We start from the raw sequence: 12,420 nt of genomic DNA on the forward strand, positions 1-12,420 counted from the left end.
TCACGTCCTCCCGCGGTCCTGGAACGCCCTCCCTCCTCACCTCCGCCAAACTGATTCTCTTTCCCTCTTCAAAACCCTACTTAAAACTCACCTCCTCCAAGAGGCGTTCCCAGACTGAGCTCCTCTTCTCCCTCTACTCCCTCTGCCATCCCCCCTTTACCTCTCCGCAGCTTAACCCTCTTTTTCCCCTTTTCCCTCTGCTCCTCCACCTCTCCCTTCCCATCCCCACAGCACTGTACTCGTCCGCTCAACTGTATATATTTTCGTTACCCTATTTATTTTGTTAATGAATTGTACATCGCCTTGATTCTATTTAGTTGCCATTGTTTTTACGAGATGTTCTTCCCCTTGACTCTATTTATTGCCATTGTTCTTGTCTGTCCGTCTCCCCCGATTAGACTGTAAGCCCGTCAAATGGCAGGGACTGTCTCTATCGCCGACTTGTTCATCCCAAGCGCTTAGTACAGTGCTCTGCACATAGTAAGCGCTCAATAAATACTATTGAATGAATGAATGAATGAATCTCCCTTCCTCCTGTCTCTCCCTGCTCCAGTCTATTCTTCATTCCACTGCTCAGCTCATCTTCCTGCAGAAACACTCTGGGCATGTCACTCCCTTTCTTAAAAGCCTCCAGTGGTTGCCTATCAACCTCCGCACAAAACAAAAACTTCTCACTCTAGGCTTCAAGGCTCTCCATCACCTTGCCCCCTCCTACCTCTCCTCCCTTCTCTCTTTCTACTGCCCACCCCGTAGGGTCCGCTCCTCTGCTGTCCACTTCCTCACAGTCCCCCGTTCTCGCCTATCCCCCCGTCAACGCCTGGCGCACGTCCTCCCGCTGTCCTGGATTGCCCTCCCTCTTCACCTTTGCCAAACTAATTCTCTTCCCCTCTTCAAAGCCCTACTGAGAGCTCACCTCCTCCAAGAGGCCTTCCCAGACTGAGCTTCTCCTTTTCTCTCTGCTCCCCAGCTAAACCCCCTTTCCCCCCTTTTCCCTCTGCTCCTCCCCCTCTCCCTTTCCCTCCCCTCAGCACTGTGCTCGTCCGCTCATTTGTATATATTTTTATTACCCTATTTATTTTGTTAATGAGATGTACGTCCCCTTGATTCTATTTATTGCTATTGTTTTTGTCTGTCTCCCCCGATTAGACTGTAAGCCCATCAATGGGCAGGGATTTTCTCTATCTGTTGCCGAATTGTACATTCCAAGCGCTTAGTACAGTACTCTGCACATAGTAAGTGCTCAATAAATACTATTGAATGAATGAATACCCTATTTATTTTGTCATTACCCTATTTATTTTGCCATTACCCTATTTATTTTGTCATTACCCTATTTATTTTGTCATTACCCTATTAATTTTGTTAATGATATGTACATCGCCTTGATTCTATTTAGTTGCCATTGTTTTTACGAGATGTTCTTCCCCTTGACTCTATTTATTGCCATTGTTCTTGTCTGTCCATCTCCCCCGATTAGACTGTAAGCCTGTCAAACGGCAGGGACTGTCTCTATCTGTTGCCGACTTGTTCATTCCAAGCGCTTAGTACAGTGCTCTGCACATAGTAAGCGCTCAATAAATACTATTGAATTAATGAATGAATGGATGGTTGAATGAAGACCCTCTTGAAGGATGGAGGAACTGGAGAACTAAAACATCCCTTCCAAGGCAAAACCCTCTTGAACCAAAAGCAATCTTATGACACCCAACAGTGACTAAAAGGGAATGAGAAAACAGATGGCCTACATTCTTGAGTCCAGTTAAAAACAATAAAGCTTTACCTCAGGATTTGGGGTGTAGTGTTACCTGTGCTCTCATAGAGAGGGTGAAGATACCATTGTCATTTGTATAGGAGGTAAGGCTACAGTCCAAAACCCAATTCTCCCAACGGAGATAGATGTGGATGAGGGGGGCTGAGGGGCGGCAGGGGGCTGAAGGGTTAACTTTGTCCCAGAATTGGCAAAGAAATGTTCAATCTGGGTGAAGATACACTTTCTCCCTCTCCACTTCCAGCAAGCCACACAATTCTCCCCACAAGTAAGGTGTCATCCTGGATGAAGGGAACAATGATCTGATTTGGCAAAAGAGGGAAAATATGGAAGTCATATCCCTTGCCTGCACAGAAGGTATGAGGAGATATTTCAGGTCTCACACTATTTCCTCCCAACTGAAAGATACCAGAGAGGGAAGACAACTTTTACCCACACCAGATTTACCTACAAAGCACCATGGGTGAAAATGAAGTTACCTTGATAATAAAGCTACCTTTCCTCCAATTGGAAGTGAGTTTACACATTAAACATGCTTTCTCCCTGCAGTAAGAAACACTTGCCTTAAAATAGAATAAACTTTTAAGACATGTTGCAAAAAGAGCTCCCTTTGGGGTATGTGCCCACAAAGAATAGATTCTGCATTAATTGGCTGTCGCTCAGTCCAGACCATCTGTCTTTCCAAAGTAATGAATGCTGGCAGAATCCTTGTCCTTGCTATTGACTCAATATTGAAAATTGGCTCTGAAGTAAATATTCTTCACTGTCTTGTGCTTTGGGATACAAATACTGCCTCCTCTTATAGAAGAGCTGGTGTAATAAGAGGAACAGAGGACTGTTTTATATGGAAGCTGTTACTCTCATAGATATTAGATATAGCTATATCTTGTAGTGAGAACAGTAAACTCTGTATCTCATTCCAAATGTATTGAAATTGTAATAGAAGCTAACTTTTCATAACCACAGGAAGTTATTATGAAAATCTTACTGACCCTTTCACTGGAGATACCACCTCCAGGGTAAAGAGTGAATGTTAAAGGAGTTTTTTTAACAAAATAATCAGAATGACATTTATAAAGTGCTTACTATGTGCCAATAATAATAATTGTGGTATTTGTTAAGCACTTACTATGTGCCAGGCACTGTAGTAAGTGCTGGGTGGAGACAAGCAAATCAGGGTGGACCCAGTCCTTGTTCCACATGAAGCTCATAGTCTTAATCTTAATCTTAGTCTTGAGAAGCAGCGTGGTTCAGTGGAAGGAGCCCGGGTTTGGGAGTCAGAGGTCATGGGTTCTAATCGTGGCTCCGCCACTTGTCAGCTGTGTGACCTTGGGCAAGTCACTTCACTTATCTGTGCCTCAGTTACCTCATCTGGAAAATGGGGATAAAGACTGTGAGCCCCACGTGGGACAACCTCATTACCTTGTATCTACCCAGCACTTAGAACAGTGCTTGGCACATAGTAAGCACTTAACCAATACCAAAATTGTTAATATCATTATTAATCCCTATTTTACAGATGAAGTAACTGAGGCACAGAGAAATGAAGTGATTTAACCAAGATCACTCAGCAGACATGTGGTAGAGTAAGGATTAGAACCCAGGTCCTCTTGACTCCCAAGTCCGTGCTCTATCCACTAAGTCACACTGCTTCTCAAAGTAGAAGTAGTAGAAGTAGTCCTAATTGAGAGTCTGCTGGGTGCAATTCACCATACTAAGTGGTTGGGAAATACCATCGAGAAGTGACAAATTCCCTGATGACGTGAAATTTTCACTCCAATGAGGGAATTAGTGATAAAATCCGGAGCAGTACACATAGAGAAGCAGCGTGGCTCAGTGGAAAGAGCACGGGCTTTGGAGTCAGGGCTCATGAGTTCGAATCCCAGCTCTGCCACTTGTCGGCTGTGTGACTGTGGGCAAGTCACTTAACTTCTCTGTGCCTCAGTTCCCTCATCTGTAAAATGGGGATTAAGACTGTGAGCCCCACGTGGGACAACCTGATTTCCCTATGTCTACCCCAGCACTTAGAACAGTGCTCGGCACATAGTAAGCGCTTAACAAATACCAACATTATTATTACATTCAAAGGGGAAAGAGGCCCCTTGTGGATTTATAAATATGAGTTGGATGAGGGTTAAGGTGAAACTCACTGGCTGAGATTCAACATCCCAGCAAGATGAAGGGGAGCAAGTGTCTAATAGCACCCCCCTCTCTCGGGGGTAGGTGAGGTGGGAGGGAGAACACAAGCTGCTGGTATCTCTCTAGATGTGAAAGATTAAAAGACCCACTATCATTTCACACCTGGACCACCAGTAACTCTCTCCAACAGACTTAGGACAGTGTACCCCAGTTGGGAAAAATAGCCTTTGAACAAAGGTTTCCATTACTGACTTTTCACATTTTCTTAGGTATCATGCATATGGACGAAAGATTAGTTCTATCGTCTGTTTTTCTAGTGCCTTCAGAGACACATTAGCAGGACTGAGAGGAAAGTCTGTTGTAGTCCTTTCCTAGCCCAGACTTTTAACTGGGATCCTCTAAGAGCCCACATGAATGCATAGCTTGGGGGCTGCTATGGCCCACCATGGAGCCCATGCAGGAGAGGGACCTGACTCATAATTTAGCCATGTCTCACACTTGATTGTGTCTGGCTTTCAGAAAACACAGTTCTGAAAAGGATGTTGGTGTCAGCATGAAAAAGCCTGGGTTTTCTAATTCCCACCTCCAAACCAGCCAAGATGGCTAAAGGGTAGAATCCTGGAGAATAAACTGAATGGGTATTTCTCCAAGAGATCGGGCTTGGTCAGATAAAATCACCTAGATGGGTGGAATGCTGATGAGTCCAAGATAAAAAGTCTATTGTGGGCAGGGAATGAGTCTGTTTATTGTTGTTTTGTACTCTCCCAAGTGCTTAGTACAGGGCTCTGTACATGGTAAGCGCTCAATAAATGCAATTGAATGAATGAATAGGAAGGGGTTGTCACTGTTTATTGTTGTATTGTACTTTCCCAAGCGCTTAGTAATGATTACAATAATTATATAATAATAATAATAATGATTGACTTAGTAGATTGCCTTCCACTCTAGCCACTGCCCAAGCTAGGAATGGAATGGGTAGGCATCTGCTTGACTCTCCCTCCCATAACCAAGACTGGTAGAGGACTGGAAACTCTCCAGGTATGACCCTGAGAGGGAAAGCAGTGTTAGATATGAGATAATCAGGTTGGATGAAGTCCCTATCCCTCCTTGGTCTCACAGGCTAAGTAAGCGGGAGAACAGGTATTTAGTCTCCATTTAGTACAGTGCCCGGCACGTAATAAGTGCTTAACAAATACCATAATTATCATTATTTTACAGATGAGGAAACTGAGGGACTGAGAAGCTTAATGACTTGCCCAAAGTCACACAGAACAGACAGATGGCAGAGGTGGAATTAGAATTCAAATCTTTTGACTCCCAGGCCCTTGCTCTTTAATTTAATTAATTATGATATTTGTTAAGAGCTTACTATGTGCCTGGCACTGTACTAAGCACTGAGGTGGATACAAGCAGATCAGGTTGGACACAGTCCCCATCCCGCATAGGGCTCAATGTCTTAATCCCCATTTTACAGAAAAGGTAACTAAGGCATGGAGAAGTGAAGTGACTTGTGAAAGACCACACAGAAGACAAGCAGCGGAACCGGGATTAGAACCCATGACCTTCTGACTCCCAGACCCATCCTCTTTCCACAAAGCCACGCTGCTTGCCAGTTCAAAGAATGAATTCAGCAATTAAGTTTAGGCGCATAATTATGTATTTGCTAAGTGCTTACTATGTGCCAGGCACTGTACTAAGTGCATGCATGGATGGTTCTGGGAGGCCAAAGTGGAAGAGGTCCACCAAACCAAACTGCTGGGAGCAGCACCGTGACCGCTGTACAATTTCCATGATGGATTGGTCAATCGATCAATTGATCAATAAATCATGAAATCATGAGGCCAAGGAGAAGTCACGTAGGTTGCCATTGATTCATCCCCCTTATTCATTCGATTCTTACTTTTGATTTTATCAGTTGTCTTGCTGTATTCACTGATGATGTTGGTATTTGTTAAGCACTTACTATGTGCAGAGCACTGTTGTAAGCGCTGGGGTAGACATAGAGAAGCAGCATGGCTCAGTGGAAAGAGCACGGGCTTTGGAGTCAGGGCTCATGAGTTCGAATCCCAGCTCTGCCACTTGTCGGCTGTGTGACTGTGGGCAAGTCACTTAACTTCTCTGTGCCTCAGTTTCCTCATCTGTAAAATGGGGATTAAGACTGTGAGCCCCACGTGGGACAACCTGATTCCCCTATGTCTACCCCAGCGCTTAGAACAGTGCTCGGCACATAGTAAGCGCTTAACAAATACCAACATTATTATAGGGTAATCAGGTTGTCCCACATGGGGCTCACAGTCTTAATCCCCATTTTACAGATGAGGTAACTGAGGCCCAGAGAAGTTAAGTGACTTGCCCACAGTCACACAGCTGACAAGTGGCAGAGCTGGGATTCGAACTCATGACCCCTGACTCCAAAGCCCGTGCTCTTTCTACTGAGCCACGCTGCTTCACTGGTATTCCTATTACATCTCTCTGCCTTCTCTGTTAGAGGGCAAGCTCCTTCAGGGCAGGGACCATATCTTTTATGTGTACAGGTCTAGGACAGTGCTCTGCACATCATGATGAGAAAGAGGAGGAGGAGAGGGATGACAGCAGAGCAATGAGATTCTCCCAGGCTTTTCCCTAGAAAGTGATCCACTTTCCTGTCCGTGTCGAAAGCAGGAAGAGCAGAGCCAGCTAGCCCTGTGGGAAGGCTAAATATTTTTGTCTAATAACTCTATTGGCTCGAGGTAAACTGAAAAATGAACACAATCATTTTTCCAAGCTGAAGTCAAAGTTTGTTTCTGTTTCAAAGGTGCTGCGGCAATCCTAGAATGTAATCAAAGTAGAAATGTCAATGAATATAATATTAATCCCCTAAGCACCTCGTATATTTTCAAATTTTATTTTCTTTGTCAATTTGCCATCTTTTTGGAGTTTCTTTTTTCCGAAGGATTGTCATATTAGAAGTAAGTTTGCTATCCTTTTTGCCATTTACAAATGTGCATTAAATCCTTTGAACATGTCTTGCTTTTAGAGGGCCTGCTTTTGATTAATAGAACCTTGCGAGTCTATTTTTTGGAAGTCAATTAGAATGCCACTCTTTAATAATGGTACAATGAACAGTCGACACTTTGCTGTACTAACATCCCGTGGACAAAATGATTACAATGGCTGCCCATCAATCATTTGCCATAACAAAAATAAAGCTGGTTTAATAGAACAATATCTCATGATAAATACCTTCCCCCTTGAAATTTCTCATCTTTGCCTCAACATTTATATTTGATAAATGACTTCTCTTCACCTTGATAGGGTTTTATCCTCTGCAGACCATTGTCCTGTGACAGTGTGAGAACTGATTCATGCTATTCCTTAGCTATTTCAGGCAACTGAAAATCAAACAAATGTGTTTGAAAGGGCATGGCCAGCTAAGTCTACAAATGCTAAGTGATTGGTGATTTAGGCAAATCTGGGATTTTTGGTCTTCACTAGTTTAGTCAAGGAAGCTGAATGGTTTGTCTACAGTGTGGCTCTCTTGGTAACCAAGAGGAAAGTGTTGGGCCACAGAGTCCAGAACAGGGAGTCAGAAGACCTAGGTTCCAATCCCAGCACTGCCACCTGTCTAATAATAATGATAATAATGGTGATGGTATTTGTTAAGCACTTACTATGTACCAGGCACTGTATTTAGCACTAGGATGGAAGAAGAATAAAGACACTGAATTATGGGGGTGAGATGTGGGAAGGATGGAAACCTGGGAAGGCACATCTCCTCCAAGAGGCCTTCCTAGATGAAGCCCCACTTTTCCTCATCTCCCACTCCCTTCTGCATCACCCTGACTTGCTCCCTTTGTTTTTTCTCCCTCCCAGCCCCACAGCACTTATATACATAACTGTCATTTTATTTATTTGTATTGATGTGTGTCTCCCCAACTCTAGACTGTAAGCTCATTGTGGACAGGGAATGTCACAGTTTATTGTTGTATTGTACTTTCTCAACCACTTAAAAAAAATGTTGGTATTTGTTAAGCGCTTACTATGTGCTGAGCACTGTTCTAAGCACTGGGAGAGATACAGGGTAATCAGGTTGTCCCACGTGAGGCTCACAGTTAATCCCCATTTTACAGATGAGGGAACTGAGGCACAGAGAAGTCAAATGACTTGCCCACAGTCACACAGCTGACAAGTGGCAGAGCAGGGATTCGAACTCATGACCTATGACTCCCAAGCCCGTGCTCTTTCCACTGAGCCACGCTGCAGTGCTCTGCACACAATAAGTGCTCAATAAATACTATTGAATGAATGAATGAGAGTCCTGATTATCAGGTCCCTTGTCTCTCAGGCAGGGCTGCCCAGAGTTCTGACAGACACAGTAGTCCAGGATTCACTCCTACTCTGTCCTCCCTCTGCCACGCTAGAGAAAGGGCTGCTGGGAGCCCTGGTGGTGTGAGGCTAGTTGGTCTCGCTCTGGGTTTGCTTTCCTCAGGGCTCCGGTGTTGAAAGAGTAGTGCTGCCTCACGTTACCGCTAAGGCCTGGCTCTCACAACTGAAAACTGACAGAGGAGAATGGGATCCTGCCAAATGGAACACTCTTTAAAAGTCTCTGCCAGTTGATGATGTGTTTCTATGCATAAATGGGTCTGTTATCTGCAAGCTGGATATTGTACTTCTTTCAGATTTAAGCAATAGAGGGGAAAATAAGTTATCAGGAGAGTCTGCACAGGATAGATTTGGTTTGGGAAATAGTTTTCCAGTAGCAAGTATAGTTTTCCCTCCAATTCGGCCTGGACAGAACCCCTCTTAGATCATCTCCCTAAAGTTATTAATGCTTGAGCAGCTAAGATCATTTTGGAAACTTGTGTGGTCAACCCCACCTCCGAGCTTGGCCATCACAGCCCCTCAGAGGGCAAAATAGCACCTGCCAAGAGGTAGCAGCTATCATTAGAAACAGCATGGCATAATGGATAGAGCAGGGCTAGGGAGTGAGAAGGTTATGGGTTCTAATCCTGACTCCACCACTTGTCTGTTGGGTGACCTTGGGCAAAGTCACTTCACTTTTCTGTGCCTCAATTACCTTATCTGTAAAATGGGGATTGAGACTGTGAGCCCTATGTGGGACAGGGATGGAGTTTAACCCGATTTGCTTGTACCCACCCCAGTGCTTAATATAGTGCCTGGCACATAGTAAGTGCTTAACGAATACCACGATTACTGTTATTATTTGGATTTCCTCATAAACTCCTTGACTTTGTGCAACACTTTATTTCCCTGAAGCTTTTGACATCAACAACCTCATTTTGTCTCCACAACTTTCCTGTGGGATAATAATAATAATAATGATAATTATAGAAAGAAGCAAGCATTCTTATCCCCATAGTCCAGATGAGGAAGGTGATACCCAAAGAGGTTAAGGGACGTGCCCAGGGTCATGCAATCAGCCAGTGGCTCAGCCAGGATTTGAGCCTGGGTCTCCTGACTTGCAGCCCATTGCTCTGACAACTAGACCAGAAGGCCTCTGGTCAGATTTGTCTTCACACCTCCCACTTTCTGTCTTTCATTCCTCCTCAGCTGAGTTGCCATGACCTTTTCCCCAGTTTTCTTCAGGAGACGGGCAATTTTCCTGCACAAACATAGAGCTACCAGCACATTTTTCCATCTGCAGGCAGGAGCCATATGAGTCTGCAAAGCTGGATTGTTCTGACAAAGCCAGCCTTCATTTTGCCATCTAGTCCATTCAAAAGCTGTACCCTCTTCTTCTGGGAGAAAGCATATGATTAAATGGGAAACTATTTTCTCACAGAGGGAATTATTAATTAGAGAAAGACTCTCAACATACAAAGCTCGAAATGTTACTGTTAAATGAGGAGCGGATTTTCTATTAATTATGCCCATGGAGACTCACTTAGTGACAAATTTGGGGAGTTATTGGAACGGTTTCCATATGTTCTTGAATTCTGGCCTCCCACGGCTTTTTAAAGAAACACGACTTTGTCTTCCAGTGGGGACAAAAAAAACCTGGGCTGAAAGAGAACAATAATGATTTCATGAGTAACAGCTCAGAAAATTCCATGGCTCCTGTAGATTTTGCCACGAGAAAAATGATTCATCTGAGATTCTCCTAGGCTTCCAACAAGCCGACATCACAACAAATGCACCTTGGTCCACCCTGTGGTGGTCTTTCCCTTACTGATGTGAATGGAGTAATGCCCTCTGTCTTCATCCGTTATTGTCTCTGCTAAATAGGAGACTCTCAGTTTCTTCACTCTTCTGCCCTTTGAACCCCCAAGTTTCGGGAAGAACTTGAAGAGCTGAGAAGGTCACTGGTGCTGTGGGCGTCTGGCCTGGTTTTTGTGATGAGTAAATCTGACTGGGGCCTCGGTTGACAGCTGCTAAGTTTTAGCTTCCCTTCGACAAGATTCAGGACTAAAGAAATAGAGGACCAGATGGTGAGGAAGTTAGTTCAAGAAGTTAAATGGCCAGGCTACTTGTTTTGTTTTGTTGTCTGTCTCCCCCTTCTAGACTGTGAGCCTGTTATTGAGCAGGGACTGTCTCTATCTGTTGCTGACTTGTAATAATAATAATGTTGGTATTTGTTAAGCGCTTACTATGTGCAGAACACTGTTCTAAATGCTGAGGTAGACATAGGGTAATCAGATTGTCACACGTGAGGCTCACAGTCTTAATCCCCATTTTACAGATGAGGGAACTGAGGCACAGCATGGCTCAGTGGAAAGAGCCCGGGCTTGGGAGTCAGAGGTCATGGGTTCGGATCCCGGCTTTACCACTTGTCAGCTGTGTGACTGTGTGCCACTTAACCTCTCTGGGCCTCAGTTCCCTCATCTGTAAAATGGGGATTAAGACTGTGAGCCTCACGTGGGACAACCTGATTACCCTGTATCTACCCCAGTGCTTAGAACAGTGCTCTGCACATAGTAAGCGCTTAACAAATACCAACATTATTATTAAGTGACTTGCCCACAGTCACACAGCTGACAAGGGGCAGAGCAGGGATTTGAACTCATGACCTCTGACTCCCAAGCCCGTGCTCTTTCCACTGAGCCAAGTGCTTAGTACAGTGCTCTGCACGCAGTAAGCCCTCAATAAACATGATTGAATGATTGAATGAAATGGCCAAAAGGGCTGCTGCAAAGATAACACCCCTTGATCACACTGCAGACTGACCCTTGTAGTGCTTTTGCCTTTTTTGTTGGCAGTGCCTGGCACTGTTTTCCTTTTGTCTCGTTGTCTTCGGAACAGGCAGTCGATTGTTTGGTCTTTTTGGAGCACCTACTGGGTGCAGAGCACTGTACTACAGGCTTGGGAGAGTTATCCTTGAGGTAGTGTCATTATTATTATTGTCCTTCTTATTTTATATTTGTTAAGCACTTAACAAATGTGTGAAGTAATGTTCTAAGCACTGGATTAAATACACATTGATCAGGTTGGACACAGTCCCTGTCCCCCTTGAGGGTCATAGTCTAAGTAGGAGGGAAAACAGGGATTTTAAAGGACACTGAGAAGTTAAGTGACTTGTCCAAGGTCACATGGACAAGTGGCAGAGCCGAGACTAGAACCCAGGTCCTCTGACTCCCAGACCTGGGCTCTTACCACTAGGCCCCACTGCTTTTCAAGCTCAAGATCCCTACCCTTGAGGTGCCTACAATCTAACTGGGGAAACGGGCAGGCACAAATAGTTTGCACAATGTGGGAATTGGAGAGCAGACAGGAGACAATAGACGGAGATTCAGAAAGAACTGCTCCTTTCGGGATTGCAATGCAAAGTGCCCATCCGTCCATCACAGCTGTCTCGCAGTTTTCAGCTGAGGTTTTGTTGAAATATCTAAAGCTGTCCCATTGTCTCCCTCTCTCCCCATTGCATCCCCCAAGATTCAAAACAAGAGGGGAGCGTCACATACTTCTCAGATAATTTTTGGTGGAGTCCTCAAAAATAAGTAAAACAATTCAGAGTTGGTTTCACTTTAAGGTTACGTGAGCTTTCATACTGATGAAATAGGCATCTATTATTTAGGAAATTTTGCCTTATTGTTTGCTTGAAGGACTGTAGGAATGAGTAAGGAATCCAGATATAGGTTGAAATCTGTAATGTACAATTGGATAGTGTGTAAATCCCTTAAATTGCCCTGCCAGAAAAAGAAATCTACCTTGCGCTATTATTTCCAAACCGCCAACCTATAATTATTTGAAGAGAAGAAGCAAATTAAGATTCCTTGGAAAAGGGAAAAACATAAACACTAAAACATATGCAACAATTGCAGTGTCTTCTTGGGTTGTGGGTGGGAGAGAAACAATTCTCCTTTGATAATTTCCAAAGCCTACCAGTTCATCAGCAATGGAATCAATATCCTTCTTCATAAAATGTTGACCCTCATTTTGGTAAATCTAAGGGGTTTTTTTATGGTATTTGTTAAGTGCTTACTATGTTTTCGAACACTGTCCTAAGCACTGGGGTAGGTACAAGTTAATTAGGTCGGACGCAGTCCCTGTCCAGCATGGGGCTCACAATCTAAGTA

At 44.0% G+C, this 12,420-nt stretch overlaps 1 non-coding gene across 1 annotated transcript; it reads right to left on the bottom strand.

Moving 5' to 3' along the window:
* Window positions 1–4,827: 4,827 nt before the first annotated feature.
* Window positions 4,828–4,963, bottom strand: LOC114806723. Its single transcript, XR_003754785.1, has one exon. It is a non-coding gene; the product is annotated as a small nucleolar RNA SNORA7 (small nucleolar RNA).
* Between the last annotated feature and the right edge of the window lie 7,457 nt (window positions 4,964–12,420).

The sequence above is a fragment of the Ornithorhynchus anatinus genome, chromosome X1, assembly GCF_004115215.2.
Source record: "Ornithorhynchus anatinus isolate Pmale09 chromosome X1, mOrnAna1.pri.v4, whole genome shotgun sequence".
Taxonomy (NCBI): Eukaryota; Metazoa; Chordata; class Mammalia; order Monotremata; family Ornithorhynchidae; genus Ornithorhynchus; species Ornithorhynchus anatinus.